The sequence below is a fragment of the Cuculus canorus genome, chromosome 1, assembly GCF_017976375.1.
Source record: "Cuculus canorus isolate bCucCan1 chromosome 1, bCucCan1.pri, whole genome shotgun sequence".
Taxonomy (NCBI): domain Eukaryota; kingdom Metazoa; phylum Chordata; class Aves; order Cuculiformes; family Cuculidae; genus Cuculus; species Cuculus canorus.
Window position 1 is genome coordinate 99331072 of NC_071401.1, and position 19992 is coordinate 99351063.

Genomic DNA, 19992 nt, shown 5'->3' on the forward strand with positions numbered 1-19992 from the left:
CTGGCTAAAGCACACTCTTCCCTTCTGGCAAACTGGAAGCCAAACAAAATCGGTTACAAATGTGGACTGAGAAAGAGTGAGGAATTAAGTGAACTTCTTACAAATGGCTTGGTATTTTTACACGATATGCAAGAACAAAGAAAAAAAAGAAAACCTCCTGTGGGTGGGGGGAGAGGGGAAAAAAAAAAGCCAGCCACCCTCCAGGGCTGTTCAATGAAAGAAAATGCTTTCATTTCTTAGAATGCACATTTGGGATTCAAACCCTCCTAAAAGTCTTGGCATAACAGTAATTAAAAAATTGGAGAATTATTTCCCCTTCCCTCTTAGCTTTATTCTACCATAGAGGTCAGTGGCAGGATTTCTTAAGTCTAGTGTATTTCCTGCATGATGACCAAAGTTTGCTTTCTGAATTTGAAAATAAAATGTTCCTATTCTTTGCTAGTACCAAAACTCTGCTTGTATGAGCAGGCCTTTCTGGTCTTGACACAAAATAATTCTTAAATTTCCCGTCTGACAACATGGTAAAGCCTTTAGAAAGCCTTTAGAAAGGCTTTACTACTATTTTTATGGACTGTATTTATAAACACTGATTTCCCTCCCTAGGCTTAATTCCAATGCACAGTTGCATGGGTCTTGTTTGTCTTTCCCTTGCCCTGTTGGCTATGACCTTTTACCCACTCAGAAAATAATTAGTACATTTTCCAGCAGATAGTTGGATGATTTCATGCTCTCTTATTACGAAAAAACTTTGTAACAGCCCACTTGAGCAAATAGTTTAATGTGCTGTTCATTCAAGCCCCTGAATACAAATGAACAATAATACAAGAAAATGTAATGAACCAAGAATCACTATAACAATGGCATGAACATCGACTTATAAAGTCTTCTAGACTGAATTTGGAAGTTTTATTAAAATGCAACACAACCATCACAATACAAGTCACTTTGAGATTTCTGGCTGCATATGAGAAGAAGATAAGGCTCGAGTTCCAGTACTAATTAGGCATTGCACACATTGTGATCACTAATAATTTCCACAACAGCAGCTTCAGACTAAAGGATATTTTGCAAACAAATTGCAGAAACATGGTAGAGACAGTATTAGCACCCAGAAGCACATACAGTACATAAGCCTGAAATTATGAAAATTAGAGGGGAAGGAAAAGCAACGGCAGAAAAGTCCAGTTCAAAACTGAGGCCAATATTATGACAAATTTGCTTCTAAGCTCAGCAACAGGACCAAATTGCCTAGTATTCTGTGTTAATGCAGTTCTCTCTGCTTAAAAACCTTTTTCTCCCCACAAAATACCTACCTTACTGAGATTTTTGCCTTCAGAATTTTCACTGCCTCCATGCAAGTGATGTATTATACAGCTGTTAGACATTTTAGCTTCTATTATACAATAAACATGGAAAGCTGTTACAACAGCACTTCAGAGTGTTTAAAACTCCCTTCTCACCGGTTAGCTCAATGGAAGGAGTCTTCAAGTGGTCCCCTCACACATGTTCTTAGTGTGCAAGTGAGTTGTGTGTCTAATGGTAGAGTTACAGGCCCTCTCCGCAGAGTAGTGCCAAAACAAGAGAAGGCTGGGATGTCTGCCCCCTGCTTTTGTCTACAGGTCCCAAACTTGAGCCAGCCTGCATTGTAGCAACAGGAGAATGAAAAGAAATGAGAAAGGCAATGCATATATGACGCCACAAAATAAAACGAAGTTTGTATCTCCAAGGATTCATTGATTAATTTGTTGCTTGGATTTTCTTCCAAACAAATTACTCTGGGTTGATCCAGGACTAAGCTAACTAAAAAAGTCACCATTTGAAGCACAATCCTAATCAAATATCCTCAAGTTTCCCTTAACTGTGAAGTCGAGCTGCAAGATTTCTGAATTTGCCTGTTCTTGTCAAATGAAGTGGTGACAAAGAGGGACCAGAAGATTTCTTTACCCGTTTCCCAGCTGAAGCAACTGGAAGATATCAAAGTCATAATTATCCTTTTTTAAGTCACACAGTGAGCAGAAGCACAGCCAGGAACGTACTGTGGGCTTCTAGACTCCAACATTATGACATAAAACAACTGTTCCTCTTCTTACTGGGATTTTTTACAGCTGCTTTCGGCATCAGGTTGACATTCTCGGGTGTGTGTTTTGCTTTTTTTAATTCAAGTCCCCTCTTGAAGCTGCATTCACAGAAGCTGTGCCTCACTGCAGACAGAAGCACTGGTCTTGCCTGCAGCAGTTCTTGAAGTGCATTTAATTAGCCAACCCAGGCATCTTTGCTAACTGACAGAGAAAACCAGGCACTTGAGAGGTACCAGACTTGCGGCTTTTGCCATTGACCTTCAGATATGAACTGTGCCCCACAGGCTCTTGTTTCACTCCATCGTCTATAAATGGGGGAGAAGAGCGTCTAGGTTAATAGATGTGGAGAAGGCTTCCACTTTTGACCAGATAAATCTATCTCTGGCCTCAAAATGCTCTACAGACTGCTTTATGGTACAATGGTTGACTTCTATGCAAGTTGGTCTACAAAGACAAACACTGCTGTCACAAATCATTCCAATGGCATCTTGTCTGCCAAGTGTATTACACTGTTCCTCTTACTATTTTTTCTTTGAGTTTAAATGCATAAAACCATAGCAACTGTTTCATAGTCTTTCCAAAATTTAAAAAAAAATAAAATTTTTAACTGGGGACGAGTTTCCTCTCATGGACATTTGAATCTGCCTCTGGAACAGTCTTTATATAGGTGCCTTTTAGATTCAATAGAGAGAAAATGGGCATCTCACGCATGCTATTCATTTCACCCTACAGTAAATGTCCATAATAGGTTAGGTGAACTGCACATTACAAATCATACATGTATTTCTTTCCAGTGACAAAGGGACATAGGGTTCAGATACAGACAACTACAGTGCAGATGTCTGAAGCTGAATGAGATGAATCTCATTCCAGGTCTCAAAAGGACTGAAAGTTCTTGGGAGCAGTATCCTGTTTCCAAAGAGTTTTCAAGTAAAAATGCAGTTCCAAATGGCTATAATTCTTTCCAAGAATTGACTTGATGAAGGCAGGTTTGTTCTGCAGCATATTTTTTCACTGAGCTTCCATTGTGAGAATTAGTAATGTTCCAGTTCAGATTCTCTTTCTCCCTATCACCCCTCCCCCTTGCATCCTCCAACTCTTACTTCATTGCAAAGTTATCTTTAAGCTTATGTAAGAAACTTTACATCCTCTTTGGTACAGAAAATATCTGCAGTGAATTCAAAACCCCTCAGAATATGAAGTTTATACATATTGCAATGATTGTCAGAAAAATGCTTTACATCCCTCTAACCCCCAATTATATTCCTGTGGAGTAATTTCATTTTTTTACTATGACTTATTTTTCACTAATAAAGTTGTTAAAAATCAAATTATGAAGGCCTTGGAGAGGCATGAAGTTATTTGTTTCACTTAGCCTTAATTTACAATATTAGCCTTGTATGATACTACAGACCTTTTAAAATTAATTATTGAATTATATGTTAGTACTGGCTGTTACAACTGAGTTTTCCTATTACACGTGTAATCTTGGTAAGCCTTCTGTTTCAACAGGCTGTGACAATAACATCCAAATAGAACTGTGAAATCTATGAAACCCCTATGGTGGCTTGGAACACTGTGTGTTGTGCAGAATCTCCTACTTAGCAATGAGCAGGTCTCATTCCTGTGCTACAAGTACAAAGAGAAGCCAGCTCCTCGTCCACCCATTGTGTGTATAGTTCCGTTGTCTCTCCTTTTTTGGCTTCTTTATCTCATGGTGAGTAAATGTAATCAAGCTAGCTGGTGCTTCCAAGTCTGTGCACAGTTTTTCCACAGGTGCCACCAAATTCTCTTATACGCTCCAGCTCATTCCCCAAAGAAAACTCTGACATTCAAGTTTCTTTTTGTGATTATAACCAAATAGTGGTTACAATACAACCATCTTATAGACAAATTACTGTGAGCTAAATTCCTTACCTAAGATGTAAAAACAAAAGATAAAAGAAGAAAGGAAAAAAACTCTCCTCAAACATAAAACCTTGATTCCCTTTTCTGAGCTGAAAAGTTAATTTAAATTCCTTTAATTTCATGAGTATTCAGATTTATGGAGAGCTCAACATTTCCTATGCATCCATTCTGGCTGTGGCAGTAAGAAAGGCAAATCTGAGCAAAATACTAAAGACTTATCAAGTGGACAAGCTTTGGAGAACATGTTGAAAGATTTTGTATCCCAGCAGACTTTACACTGCTGGATTCCCAGTACATCTCTCCTAGATCCTGGGAAGTTTCTTCTCATCCTTCTCTGGCTGTAGGCTAACAGGCAACTGCATTCAAAATAGAAACCTCATAATACAAGGGGATCAAACATTTGTAGAAGGCACGAGGTTTCTCAACTCCTTCTGGGGCCTAAATGATTTCTGCTCTAAGCAAAGGTGATGTTTTTCCATTTGCATTGTTCATTATTTACATGCGGTATTCGATTAAAATCATGAAACTATGTTAAAAAAATACTCATACAGGATGTGAGGATTCCTCCTCCAGCACTTCTTCTGAACAGTCTCATCTTTAGGGTTTATTAAAATTAGACCCACGACTGTGTTTTCAGAGGTTATAAATATGAAAGGGATTTTATGGAAGGTGACTAGTAGAAACATGTCTTGTTCTTCCCATCACAAGCCATCTAAGCTAATTTAAAAATCGAAAAAAGGTACAATAGGCCAGATCTTCCCCTTGCTAACCCTTGTTATTCCATGCAGGTCTGTGGGCACTGGTAGAATGACTCCACATAAATAAAAGCACTTCTGGCTCAATAACCACAGATTTACAAAGGTCAATATACAGCAATAGCACCAGTAGCTCCTAGAGAAACAAATATTTTAACTGCAGTGCCTAACTTCGAAGTAATTTTAACATGTTTGCACTGCTCAGCAAATGTCACAGCACCATGTTCACAAAAATACCAGTGCTTTCATGTGGGTCTAAAAAAGTAATATTTACAGTACAAAGTTTATCTGAGTGTTTGTCCTCAATATTCCTGCTGGTCTAACATAGAATTATCTAAGATGACTTCTACTTTTGCACACAAAATTACAGAATTAAGCTAGTGAACTATTTCTTCGCATATTATTAGCAAATTTCGTGTGTGTCTATGTGTGTGTGACTAAAGGTTGTTTAGTGCCATCTTTTGGGTGGTCCTAACACTACAGAACAGCTTAAATGAATTACACATTTGCTGTCATTCACATAGCTAAGACACCATGTGTTACTAGTTCCACAAACTTGTTTCCAGAGAGTTTGGGGATTTTATCCTAGATTACATCTTTCCATAAGATTTTGCTTTCTAAAGTGTACGAGCTCTCTAAAGAACAAAGAGGAAGAGATGAAGGGGGCTGCAGTGGTTTCAGGCTATGCTAGTCAAGACTGCAGGAGCAGGGACGTTATTTGCCAGTCAGACCAACCTGCCAGAATCAGTGAAACGAAGACAATGAGTACAACTGGTGACAGCAGGTGTAAATACACCATAGAGGCAGACTGATGCTCACTAGCTGGATGATAAATTACAGGCTTAGGCCCCTCTCGCTTGGGACGAGGCTGTTGTGGAGCTGCTGGGGATGCGAAGTACCTGTATCAATCTCATACCAACTTCCAGAACTGAAGGGAAAATGTGTTGAAGGACCCTTGTCCACAGTAGCTCTGTGAAACAGGACAGATATGCCAGGGTCCTATAGTGCGGGTATATACATGCATGTTCATAAAATCAATCACATTTCACCCTCTGTTTATACCGTTTGGTTCATGATAACTGCAAATTACTTTGATAGGTAACAGACACCTGAGTAATAGCTCAAGCCTTCTGCATTATTTTTTTTTTTAATTTTGCAGGAGAATTTATTTTAAAAGGTGTGTGCCTTTAATTATGAGAATTCTTCTTCCAGCATCAAAATGCTTTCAGCCTTTCTCACAGCCTCAGTTACATGAAACCTTACACAGATGACAAAGAAACTCAGTGTTGGATGAATTGTTGGGAGTATTTCTATGCTGCATAAAGAAATCCCCCAGCTCTTTCCTCGCACACAAATCCCCAGCAGCAAAATATTTTCCTGTTTAGAAACACTGGTTTTTTTCCAATTTTGGCCAATGTTCGTGCTATTTTATAAAATAATTATATATGTATCCCAGTCACACCCTATATCAACAAATTTCTTTCTTCTGACTCCTAACATTAAGACCAATAGCAAATCATTAAATTATGTTTACAGTCTGTCTTTATTCCGTGTTCCCTGCTAGTTCTAAAAACAGATCATATGCTAAAAACAAAAAAAAAAAACCAAAAGCATCCAAAAATCCAACTTAACACCTGATGTATTAGTTAGTTATGTGTGAGAGATGCAATAGAATTGAAAGCATACATGTAATATTATGCCCATGGTACCTGGTGTGTGGTAACTAACAACCAAATCTAGCCATAAAACCTTGCCTTTCCCACTGATGGTCTAAACCAAAATTAGATAACAATATCCCTTTGAAAAGGTTGGTTTCATCTTAGGCAAGAGCAAATTCAGTGTCGTAAAGTAGGTAATGCTTTCAGCAGGGTTTCCTTTTCCCTCAGTGAGTTAAGAGGCCTTTCTACCCCTTATCCCATTCTACCCCAGGACAAACTATTTCCTTCCTATAGCAAAGCCTAATTTCACGTGCGCTAAGGAGAGTGCAGGGCCTGGAGATGGCTGGGCTTTGGATATCCCCTTGGCAGCAATATAGGCCCACAAAGAGCAGGTCAAGCTTTGTACTGTGCTCCCTAGCTTAAGGTCCCAGAGACAGAACAGACAAAGCCAAAGGAATTACTCATGTATGGAACAGCATTTATTGTAGATATTTACAGCACTTGGCCTTGAAGTCTAGAGCACCAGCTGATCCTTTTTTGCTAGCTGTTATGCTTGAAATAACATATGCAAACACTGCAAATTTTTGGACAAGGCAGCCTCCCCAACAAAATGCTGATGTCTGCAATTAAACTTATCTCTGTGTGGAAATGTTCCCCAGGCACTGCTTCCTAGGCCAAATACTTGTTGGAGGCTTTATGGAGGTGTCAGAAGGTTTGCATTCCCCTACTCTTGGATAATCAAACACTGCTTTCAGGCTTGTTTGGATGTTGAAACAAGCCCAAGCAGGGAGTTTATGCACGTATGGTTTGTAGCATTTTAGGGACATGAGTCTGGAATCATGGAATCAGGGAATTGCTAGGTTGGAAAAGACATTTGAGATCATTGACTCCAGACATACCTGTCCACTACTAAATCATATCCCTAAGCACTTCATCTACCAGTCTTTTAAATACCTCCAGGGATGGTGACTCAACCACCACCCTGGGCAGCCTCTGCCAGTGCCCAATAACCCTTTCTGTGAAAAATTTTTCCTAATGTCTAATCTGAACCTCCCCTGGCACAACTTGAGGCTATTCACTCTCATCCTATTACTTATCTCTTGGCACCTATCACACCCTCTTTTCAGGTAGTTGTAGAGAGCAATAAGGCCTCCCCGCAGCCTCCTTTTCTCGAGGCTAAACAACCCTGGTTCCCTCAGCTGCTCCTCATAAGACTTGTTCTCCAGTCCCTTCACCAACTTCATTGCTTTTCTCTTGACATGTTCCAGGACCTCAATGTCTTTCCTGTAGTGAGGGGCCCAAAACTGAACACAATATTTGAGGTGTGGCCTCACCGATGCCAAGTACAAGGGCACAATCACTTCCCTGGTCCTGCTGGCCACACTGTTTGTGTTACAAGCCAAGATGCTATTTGCCTCCTTGGCCTCCTGAGAACACTGCTGACTCATATTCAGCCAGCTGTCAACCAACACCCTCAGCTCCTTCTCTGGACCCTCTCTGCCAGTCAGTTTTCTAGCCACTCTTCCCCAAGCCTGTAGCGCTGCATGGGGTTGTTGTGGCCCCAGTGCAGGACTCTGCACTTGGTCTTGTTAAAGTTCATCCCATTGGTCTCAGCCCATTGATCCAGTCTATTCAGATCCCTCTGTAGAGCCTTCCTACCCTCAAGCACATCGACAATTCCTCCCAGCTCAGTGTCATACATAAACAGACCTGGACCCAGCACTGAGCCCTGGGGAACACCACTTGACTGGTCTCCAACTGGATTTGACTTCATGTATCCCAACTCTTTGGGCCCAGCTATCCAGATGGTTTTTCACCCAGCAGAGGGTACGCCTGTCCAGGCCAGTGGTGGCCAGTTTCTCAAGCTGAATATTGTGATAAACAGTGTCAAAGGCCTTACTGAAATCCAAGTACACTATATCCACAGTGTGCTCGTCCACTATATTCCCTCATCTGTTAAGGGGGTAACCTTGTCATAGAAGATCAGATTAGTTTGGCAGGACCTGCTTTTCATAAACGCGCACTGAGAGGGCCTGATAGTTGTCGTGTGTGTGCTCTGTGATAGTGTTCAAGATGACCTGTTCTGTGACCTTCCTAGCACCGAGGTCAGACTCACAGGCCTGTAGTTCTATGCATCCTCCCTCCAACCTGTCTTGCATATAGGCATGACATTTGCCAATCTCCAGTCAAGTGGAACTTCCTCAGTCAGCCAGGACTGCTGGTAGATGATGGAAAGCGGTTTAGTGAGCAACTCTGCCAGCTTCCTTAATACCCTTGGGTGGATCCCATCTGGCCCCATAGACTTGCAAATGTCTAATTAGCCAAACAGGTCTCTAACCACCTCCTCTTGGATCATTGGAGTTTTGTTCTGCTCTACCTCCCTGTCTTCTGGCTGAGGAGGCTGAGTACTCAGAGAATATCAGACCTTACTATTAAAGACTGAGGCAAAGAAGGCATTAAGTACCTCAGTCTCACCATAATTCTTTGTCACTATTGTTCCCCCCACAACCAGTAAAGGATGTTGATTCTCCTTGAACCTCTTTTTGTTGTTAATATATTTGTAGAAGCATTTTTTTTATCTTTCACAAAATTTGACATTTTAAGTTCTAGGTGGGCTTCAGCCCATCTGATTTTCTTTCTACATGATCTCACTTCATCCTTGTAGTCCTCCTGAGATGCCTTCCCCTTCTTTCAAAGCTCATACTTCCCTCTTTTTTCAAATATCCACCCAAAGCTCTCTGCTCAGCCAAGCTGGTTTTCTTCCTCGCCAGTTCATATTTTGGCACACAGGGATGGCCTGCTCTTGCATCGTCAGGATTTTCTTCTTAAAGAACATCCAGCCCTCTTGGGCTCCCTTGCTCTTTAGGATTGCCTCCCAAGAAACTTTATCAACCAGCTTTCTGAACAGTTCAAAGTCTGCCCTCCTGAAGTCCAAGACAGCTGTTCTGCTGACCCCCTCCATACTTCTCCTAGAACTGAGAATTTTATCATCTCATGATCACTGTTCCCCAGGCATCTTTCAGCCATCACATCTCCCGCAAGGCCGCCTCTGCTCACAATAAAACAGGTCCAGCCGGGCACTTTCCCTAGTCAGCTTACTCACCAATTGTGTCAGAAAGTTGTCTTTCACGTACTCCAGGAACCTCCTACACTGTTTCCTTTTGGCTGTATTATACTTTCAGCAGACATCTGGTAAATTGAAGTATCCCACAAGGACAAGGGCTAGCGATCGCGAGATTTCTCCCAGTTGCTTGTAGAATATCTCATCAGCCTCTTCTTCCTGGCTGGGTGGCCTATAGCAGACTCCCACAAGATATCTTATTGAGTGTTCCACTGATTTTTACCAATAGACACTCAACCCTATCCTCACCAGCAGTGAGCTCAAGACAGTCAAAACACTCTCTAACAAAGAGGGTTATGCCACCACCTCTCCTTCCTTGCCTACTCTACCTAAAGAGTTTATAGCCAACCATGGCAGCACTCCAGTTATGCGAGTCATCCCACCACATTTCTGTGATTGCAATTATAGTTTTCTTGCCATACAATGACTTCTACTTCCTCCTGTTTGTTACCCATGCTGCATGCATTGGTGTAGATGCACTTCAGTTGGGCTATTGATCCCACTACACTCCTGAGGGGAATAGTTTTAATTCATAAGTGAATAATCACTCTAGGTTCTAACCCACCAATAAACTTTGCATCTTTGCTGCCTCTTCAAGTACTACCTCACACTTCCTCTGAGGTGGCAGACCAAAGGACTTCACTGGCACACCATCCCTCAGACACTGGAGTGCCATTCCCAGGCTTTTTTCTATCAAGCTTGGTTTTGACCCCCTCCCCTTTCATATCTAGTCTAAAACTCTATTGATGAGCCCTGCTTCTCGGTAAGCATCCTTTTGCCCCCTAGGGGCAAGTGTACCCCATCCTTTGTCAGCAAGCCTAGTGGTGTGCAGGCCAACCAATGGTCAAAGAACCCAAAGTTTTGCTCCTCACACCAGGTTCAGAGACAGGTATTTATTTCCTGGCTCTTCCTACTCCTTCCCTCATCATTCCCTGTAATAGGAATTACAGATGAGAACACTACCTGCGCACCCAATCCCTTCACCATTTGTTCCAAGGCCTTGAAGTTGCTTTTAATTGTCCTTAGATTTCTTGTTGGGTTTTAATTACTGTTTCCTTGGAAAATCAATAGTGGATAATAATCCATGGACCTGACCATAGTTGGAAGTTTTCTTTCCACATCTCTAGTCAAGGCCCCACGTAGGCAACAGACTTCCCTATGTAATGGGTCTGGTCTGCATAGTGGGCTTTCTGTTCCCTTAAGAAGGGAGTCCCCTATTACAATGACCCATCTTTTCTTCTTTACAGAAGCCATTTTGATGGGTGGCTTAGGGCGTCTTAACCTAGGGAACGTTTCTGGACTGTGAGACCTATCATCCTCATTAAAGCTTGGTTCCACTTGCAGAGCTTCATCTCTACTGTGCAAGGGAACCTGGGAGGCTGAGGTTGACACAGGGGAGACACACCTGCTGCACTGGGCAGAAGCCTGCTGCCATTTCCCTCCATCTCCTAAATTTCTCTCTTTGGCGGAATGGAGAGAGGATGGAGAGTCCTCTGTCACACGAGGTATGCCTGCCTGTTGGACGAGACAGGGAGCATAGGGTGTTGTCCAGTGGTCAGCCTCCCTGATGACCCTCAGCCTGCTCACTTCCTCCCTGAGTTCTGTCACCAAGCAGACGAGTTCCTCCACCCGAGCACAACTCCCACAAGTGAATTCCCCAGTGGTGTCTGATACCAATGCAAGAAAGGGGCATGCCTTGCAGCCCAACATCTGGGTGGCAATGTGCACCCGCTGAGGCTCTGTCTGGGAGGCTGCATCAGTTAACAGCCAGTGCAGAGCTTGGAAAGGCCTTAATTTTCTGCTGAGTGGACACCATGGATCCCTGGTACTTCTAGTCAAGGTCCAGCACTTTGCCCACACCCTTGCCTGCTCGCCCTGCCTGTGTGAACTGCCTTGTGAACTGCCTCACCATGCCCTTCTGACATGGCATGCAGCTTCTTGCAGCACTACTATCGCTGGCACTCCTTAGGGGGCATTTAAATCTCCCATGGATGCTCCCAGGAATCCCCCCTCCATGTCAGCTGCCCACGTGTGACCTGCTGCTTCTAGGAGTCAGGAGCCACACACCTCTAGCTCCCTCTAGGGCTTCCTTCACTCCAGGGACCATCTTTGTGCCTCAATCTAATGCCCAGCTGCAAAATTTGCCACCCTTGCCGCCAATTCTCATCCACTGAGCATGGGTGAAGGTACTTCCTTCATTGGTGTATACCTTCCTTTGCTGTGGTAGGAGATAGATGCATGTAGTTCAGCTCAGAAATTCATTGAGTTCAATTTTAAAGCCCTTGTGCCCTTCGACTCCATCCCTTTTGTTGGAAAGCAGGTCTACCTATGTGCACCTACAGCAGGCTTTATCATGAAACTGCACTCATGGGAGCCCATATAGGCTATAGATGCAGCGGTCTCCAACATGAATGATCTGGTCTCTTTTCATTGGCACTAATAATTACATGTCTGGCTTGTGGACAGCCATCATTTATATTGCTCACATCTGGAGCTTTTGGTACTTCTCACATCAGAACTACACAATTAGATGGTCTAATGGGATTTAAAATAACGCACAATGTATTTCCACAACTCTTAGCAGAGTCACAGTAGTCAAGAAGACACTTGATGACACTAAACTGGGTGGAAGCAGGGATCTGATGGAGGGTAGGGAGGCTCTGCAAAGGGATCTGAACAGGCTGGACCACTGGGCTGAGGCCAATGGCATGAGGTTTAACGAGGCCACATGCCGGGTCCTGCACTTGGGGCACAACAACCCTATGCAGCGCTACAGACTAGGGAAGAGAGGCTAGAAAGCTGCCTGGAGGAGAAGGACCTGGGATGTTGGTTGACAGCCGACTGAACATGAGCCAGTAGTGTGCCCAGGTGGCCAAGAAGACCAATGGCATCTTGGCCTGTATCAGAAACTACATGACCAGCAGGTCCAGGGAGGTTATTCTCCCTCTGTACTTATCACTGGTGAGACCACACCTTGAGTACTGTGTTCAGTTCTGGGCCCCTCACCACAAAAAGGACATTGAGGCTCTGAAACGTGTCCAGAGAAGAGCAATGAAGCTGGTGAAGGGGCTGGAGAATAAGTCTTACGAGGAGTGTCTGAGAGAGCTGGAGTTGTTTAGCCTGGAGAAGAGGAGGCTGAGGGGAGACCTTATTGCTCTCTACAACTACCTGAAAGGAGGTTGTGGAGAGGAGGGAGCTGGTCTCTTCTCCCAAGTGACAGGGGACAGGACAGGAGGGAATGGCCTCAAGCTCCACCAGGGGAGGTTCAGGCTGGACATCAGGAAAAAAAATTCATGGAAAGGGTCATTGGGCACCTGAACAGGCTGCCCAGGGAGGTGGTTGAGTCATATTCCCTGGAGGTTTTTAAAGGACTGGTGCATGAGGTGCTGAGAGGCATGGTTTAGGGATTGTTAGGAATGGTTGGACTTGATGACCCAGTGGGTCCTTTCCAGCCTAGTGATTCTATGATTCTAAGAAAAGAAGAACTGCACTGTGCTAAGAAAGTGGCAGGTGTGTGCTGGGATGCTGTGGTAAACCAAAGCTAAGAAACGACTTACAGCCACACAGATCAAAGCCCTCGAATGCAAAAGAGACACTCAAATTACATGAAGTCAATGGGCCTCTGTTCAAGAGCAGCTGTCCTCCATAGGTGAAAAATACTGTGGGATTAGGGCCACAGATATTAACATAAAGCAACAAATGCTGGCAGCTTTAGCAGCGGATGCCCTCACCTTAGTTGACTTTTGCTTTTCTGCCCTCTCTGAAGCAAACAGCACAAGTTAATGTTGTCACTTCTTACAGCTTCTTAGCTTTTAGTGTCTTATGTCATAGTTAGAGTGTTTATAGTTTTTCAGCTTGTTTCTGAACTATGTTTGAGTTTGGATTCTTTTGAAAAGGTAAAAAGGGAACATTTTTCTTGGACAGCTTTGAAATCCACATTATTAAAGCTGGCAGGGCCCTCTCAGTTAAATTCAGTTTCACTTTTTTTTGTCTTATTAGCAATTTCTTTACAGAACCTATTTTAACTCTTCTGTTTACCATATAAAGCAGTGACAGCACAGTCGGCATCACTAGAATTATGTAAATTTATGATTTTATAAAGGGGAATTGTTTTACCTCTCTGTTTGGTAAAATATTTGATGATGCTTTGGTTTTGAAAGGTGTGTCACATGTGATGACTGTGCATATTTGTGCTGTAGCCCTGATTTTTATACTACACCCAGTTCATATTGAGCTATGGAGCTACAACCTGTAAGACTTTTAAATAATCAAGAAAGAAAAGGTTGCTGAGAGAAGCAGCGCAGAATAATACCGATTTTGTTTTTCCCAGTTGATTAGGAGTTTAGCTGTTCTACTTTGTAAGCTTAAGGACAAGCCCAGGCTCAGAAGGACCCCTCCTATGGGACCTTGGAGGCCTGAGGGAAGGGGCTTCCCTAGGTGCTTTTGTTTATTCCTGTGAAGGCACATAATATATAACCAGACCATGCTTCTCCTTGGGATGTCAGCCTGAGAAGCCCAGGAAGTCTCTTCCAGCCCATGTCCCTCAGTAATTCCCACGGGATTATCCCAGGCTGCCCTAGGACCAGCCCAGCACCACCCTGCCCTTGCCAATGCAGCACTGAAGAGCAGGACATCAGCAGCCACATGACTTCAGCCAGCAGCTCTACTGAGCCTAAAACAGCCTGTATCAGCCACAAGCAGATGGAAGACACTTGCACCTCTTCATCCACTTGCATTTTCCAAGAGGCACGCAGACACTCCTCCGCCCAGGCTTCAGCATGCAGCTGAGGCAGGCAGAGGTGACTGCAACCTAAAGAATCTGGGGTTGCCTCAGCCATGCTCCCCATGGATCCTAGGGAGCCAGCAACCCAAGCAGGCAGCAGACTCGGCCTCTTTCACAACAGGAGACTGCATTGCCAGCACATAAGGGTATATGATGCTGGCATTCCAGTTATGTCTGGCTTACAATCAGAAATGACGGCTGAGTTCCTCCAGGCAATAAAATTCATAATTCTGCTAAAAAAATTATTCCATGTGTAACTATGATGCATTTTTTCTGTCTGTAATCTTAATCATGTATTTAAATATATTTTTAATTTAAACTTATAATCCTCTAAATAAATAAAAGCTGGAACTCAACAGTAAGAGAATGAGTCAAAATACTAAGATTAACTGGCAGTTATAATAGTATTAGGAAAAGCTTCCCCCGTGTCTCCTTTACCCCTTCCCTCTCAGAATTCTAAGGCCTACATATTCCTAGGGACTTGAGACATTTCAAAACCTGTGAACTTTTTCTTTGATCAACCTTAATCATATACCCAAACCTCTACTTTTGCTTTAACTGTAGCCTTTAACTTTAAAGCATGCGTTTGGTAATCTGAACCTTCAGTCAAATATGCCGTGACTTCCCCATGACAGTCATGGAAATAAGACTGAATGAAAAGGTTTCATGAACATCCTATGATCCCTGATCTTCGTCCTTTATCATCCAAAACAATAACATGTCTTATGCCACACTATAAAAAAAAAGAGTTGGTGGCACAGTTAAGGCAACAGATCAACAGGAGTCCCAAGTATCCCTCGCAAAAATGTGTTCGCATGCTTAGCTTTTTATCCACTGGAAGTGAAAGAGCCTGTCTACAGCATAACTGTGAAGGCTTTGCATAAGGTTTGCCTATTAAAGCCAAGAGGACAGAATTTAGCAATGATGAATGGAAGTTACAAAAAAAAGGTTTTTTGACTGGCTTTTTGGTGTCTGGTCTTAAGCAGGAATGATGTTTTCCAGAAGACCTACCAGCAACAGGACTGAAAATACAAATCTGAGTATTGGTTTACTAGTGACTGTTCATTTCTTGCTGCACTTTATCATAGTGAGTATCTATGGTATAAACTGACACAGAGGATGGATGGATGGAAGGACAATTTCTTTTAAAAACTTCATTTCTCGTATAAGCCAGTGTACGTGCTTCCTTCTGATATCATTCGTAAACAGAAAATTTTAGCCAACTTTTTACTAAGTTTGCAATCCTGCAGACACTCAAGGGGTTAGCAAGACACTAGAAGTCAAGCCTAGCTATAAATATTTCTAGGATTGAAGCCTATGTGTCTGCTCAAATTCTCTTTGTTAACATTATGTGATCGAGCTACGTGTTACATTGCTGCAACAAGGGTTGCTCACATAGGGAAAGCGTATTAATAGCCTTAATATGGAGTTGTGCAAGCGAGTTCATATGCCAGACGAGTGGCTCACATGAGCTGCTCCAGATCAGCCAGGGAGATAGCAAGCGTGATTCTGCAGTGAACTATGACAGTGATTTAAAATGTCCCAAAAACTAGAGGGAGCAGCAAAGGGAGGCCCAGGCTGTGCCTGTGCTCACACTCTTCCTGCTGCCAGCTGCCAGTCTCTCCGGACCCTTGATGGTGCAATGCAGAGGGTGCATAAGCACAGAGGGAAGCAGAGGACAGCAAGAGGCCTCCTTGCCTTACCTGCCCTCCTCAGAGAGGAGCAGAGAAAGTATCAGCTAAGGACAGCCAAAAATAGGATAATTAATCCAAATATAGTAAAAAATATTTGATTTCCTTAAGCATTTAATTCCTGAACAAAAAGCTTACTATTAGATTTTTTAATCACTTGGGGAAATCTTACAGTGTGCATAGGCAGATGAGGAGAGCCAAGGATGTTAGTTTCTGTGACATTAACAAAAACATGACACCATTGCAGTGGCCCTTCTCCCTGCCCCTCCTCCCCTTTACCTGGTGCCCTGGGCTAGAAGGGGAAAGGACTTACCACAACCCTCCATTTCCCATCCTCCTGTACCACTTTTGAGGGAGGCAGAGGAATCAGGAATTAAAGAGTGATGTTTGGCCTAGGAAAAAAGGTTGAGAGAAGACGGGATTAGAGTTTGTCTTTGTTTCTCATGATCCTAGTTCACTTTAATTGACAATAAATTAAATTAATTGTTCCCACATCACATCTGGTTTGCTCATGTCTGTCTGGTATGCAATCTCCCTGCCTTTATCTCGATCCACGAGCTTTTATAATTTTCCCCATCCTGCTGAGGAGGAATGAAGGAGCAGCTCGGTAGGCATCTGGCAGCCAGTCAATATCAACCCACTACAATACCCTATAGTCCTTTGCCCAAGAGTAGTGTTGCAACTTTTTATTTTACTCATTTCATCAATAAAATTGAGACATTAAGCAACCCAGTGTGTCAGGCAAAAGTCTGTGATGAAGCTTTGCCTCCAGCTCAGCTGACCCCATATCGGCATTGATGTAAAGGTGTACTCAGAACTGAGGGCGACCTTTTAGTCGCCTGTTCTATCCCAAGACACCTAAACAAGACTTACTGACTTACGTGCCCTTGAATCTGAAAGCAAACAAAGACTTCTCACTTACTTTTTACCTAACATTAAATAAATACAAAGAAGCAATCTGAAGTTCCAGACTAACATAAGAAAACACAGAGGATTGAAAGCAGAAAAAGATTAAGAGGTAGTCATCCCATGACCTGTTCAAAACGGGGATAAAATTGTCAAAAAAAAAACAGCTTAGCAACATCATGAGCCCTGTACCAAAATAGCTGGGAAAAAAACCCAAAACATGTCAGAGCTAATGGCTCTTGCAACTGCCTATGAATTGCACCGATGAAAAAAAAGGTATTTTGTCTCATTGCAAACAAATTTCTGAATATCTTTTTACCTCAGTTTTCTACCTGTTAAATAAAGATAACACTTGCTAGGAGATTTTGAGGAGATACTTCTTAGTGATTGTGAGTTGCTCATTTGAGAGCCATATAGATATGAGGAGGGAGTAAAAAATTTAGTGCTAAGGAGGCAAGTAATGACAGCTCCTGAACGCTTTTGAGAAATAGAGTTGACCCAGCTACTGCATTCTGTAACTGATGTTTATGTATTTATGGCTTTTGTTGGACTTAAGCTTAGATGATTTGCCCCTCATCTCAAAGTGAGCCTGTCACACAGCTACAGGTCTCTCAAAACCTACAGAGACATCTTACCCTATTTTGGTATATGGCAAATATTAAAGACAGACACATAGAACTGTACTTAAAACCACGTCTTTGCATTATAATCTCTTGTAGCATTTCTGAAATATTTGCATAGCTCACAGGATAAATTGACGAATGCCCCGATTAAAGCATCTAAATAAAGATCCTGATGCAAATCCTCAAATTTGCTGCTAAGTGAAGCTGCCTTTTAAGGTTCTCCCTCTTGAGGTATGTATTGCTGAGATCTTTAGTCACTCACGTGTTTTTTCTGTCAGTTCTGAATAAAAGAGATGCAGGCAAGAGTATTTCATGCTTGGCTGGCTAGCATTTTCTCCACAGGTTATACAAGTCCAGCTTGGCAGCAAGATAGTCTCCATTACAATTTCTTGCAGGTAGTGGCCAGATTCATGAAAGCACTGGGGCTAGCAACTCTTTTGGCCTTAAAGAAGTCGCACTGATGTATCAAAACCCCTCATTTTAGAATAGAAGCCATCAGAACTATTGAGGCTTATTATTCAATTGCTGGATGCAGAAATATATAACTATTTCTCAATTTTGTACCCTTTTTCTCCCAAAGTTTCACTCTGCTTTGTGAGTAAAAAAAGACTTTTCCCCATTTACTTCTAAAATGGCTACTGTCACATGCTGGTTTGAAGCCACAGACTTCAGAGAAAGAACCCCAACAGTAAACTGAGAAGACTATAAATGCTGTTTCCCATTTGTGATGAAAGTGTCATGGAAGTCAGTGGCTTCTCAGTCAATTAAAACCAAAGAGGGACTTTAGAAAGAAAACACCAACCATGACCTAATATGTAAAAGTAGGTACTAAAATACATGTAAAAAAAGGTTGAGACTGCTCGTAACGGCCACCTCTGTGTCAGCACTGACAGAAAGAGTAGCATCTTCGGGTTCTATACAGTCCATAGATATTCTGGTTTTAGTGATATAGGTGTAAGACCACAAATACAGGAAGACATTGCATTTTACCAAAAGACAAACGAAGAAAGGTCAGTGCCTCTATACATTCAAGGACCATGTCCTCAGCATACTGAAGTGGCTCACCTATTTGAAACAACTGAAATTCTTCCTATTTACTTTTTCTACAAGGTGGCAGAAGGCTTCTGAACTGCTCATGTAGAAAAATCTACCCTTGGCTGTACTGAGCATGGCTTTAACTACATGTCAGACACCAACATAGCGCAAGTTGGGCATTATTTAGTATTAGCAAAGACAACAGAGTGATCTAAGATATTAGGATGTTAAAATGCAAGTTATTTATAAAGGATACCAAATACCTCCGGTACTGATGTCTGGGGAATTCCCTTTCATTATAGTAAATGCAGAAAAACATTTCACAAGGTGTAGAAAGGCAAGACCCATGCCTAAAAAAAAAGGGGAGAGGGGAACTCAATCTAATGCTTTGAACTACCTTGATTATTGTGATTAATGTAATATCTCTGTCATAGGTGATGGAGAATCTGATAATGAATACAAGTCTGTACTTTAAACTGTGGTTTAACATTATCTCAAGCAGCGCGTTGGACTGTAACAGAGAGCAGACAATACACTGTTCCCACACACATGAATTTATAACCACAGTTAGAAACAGTCTAACTTTTTTCCCTAGATGGTTATTCAAGAAGGGGAAAAAAGCTGTGCCAAGCAAAAGGAAAGTTCTCACATGACTGCTACAAAGGCTGTTTATCCAGCAATGGCCATCTTCAGACACCCATAGGAAAGGTGAGGTTCGTTGGATAGAGAGACGGAGGAAGAGAGGGAATCTTCTCAGAACAGCTAAACAATCTGAGACTAAGAGGAGCCCCAAGAACTGCAGTTCGAGAGTGCCAGCCCCATCCCTGTGAAGCAGGAGGAAACACCATCTAATCCAGCTTTTAGCAAAGCATGGATTAGATGAGTCTAAACACATGTACAAATTGTTTGAGGAGGGAAAGTGGTTAATCACTTTCCTTAATGTTTTTTGCCCTTTCTTGAATATACTTACTGCCAATTTTTGATTACCCAGCATAACAGGGAGCAAAGGTGGGATAGGAGGGGGTGAAACAAAAATATGAATAAGGTAAACATGTAAATGAGGCTATTAAAATTATACAGTGAGAATGTGAAGCAGAAAAGGAAGGATAGTAAAACAAATTCTCATATTAATGCATCCTCCTGCACATTAAATTCAGTACAATATAACATGTGTGTGGCAGTTCAGATCTGGAAGCAGTATCACAATGAGCTAATAGACCCAGTAACGACAGGACAGGAAAACTAGCTTATGGGGTCTCCTGCCCTCCCCTGCCTGCCAGGCTGAACTGACTGTTTCCACCACTTTCTGCAATGCATCACACCCCCTGTGAAGCCAATAGCATTGTTCACATGGGTGTGTTAGAACTAGGGTGAGGGAACTGCTCAGCTTGAAAGGTAACGCTACCAAAAATATTTGTTGTTTATGTTCAAATT

The 19992-nt window shown here is 42.3% G+C and overlaps 1 long non-coding RNA gene across 1 annotated transcript; it reads right to left on the reverse strand.

Annotated features, from left to right (window-relative positions):
- Positions 1-949: 949 nt before the first annotated feature.
- On the reverse strand, positions 950-18896 carry LOC128852320 (uncharacterized). Its single transcript, XR_008450072.1, has 3 exons — positions 18822-18896; positions 16308-16386; positions 950-2383 (listed from the first exon to the last, which is right to left on the reverse strand). It is a non-coding gene; the product is annotated as an uncharacterized LOC128852320 (long non-coding RNA).
- Positions 18897-19992: the final 1096 nt, after the last annotated feature.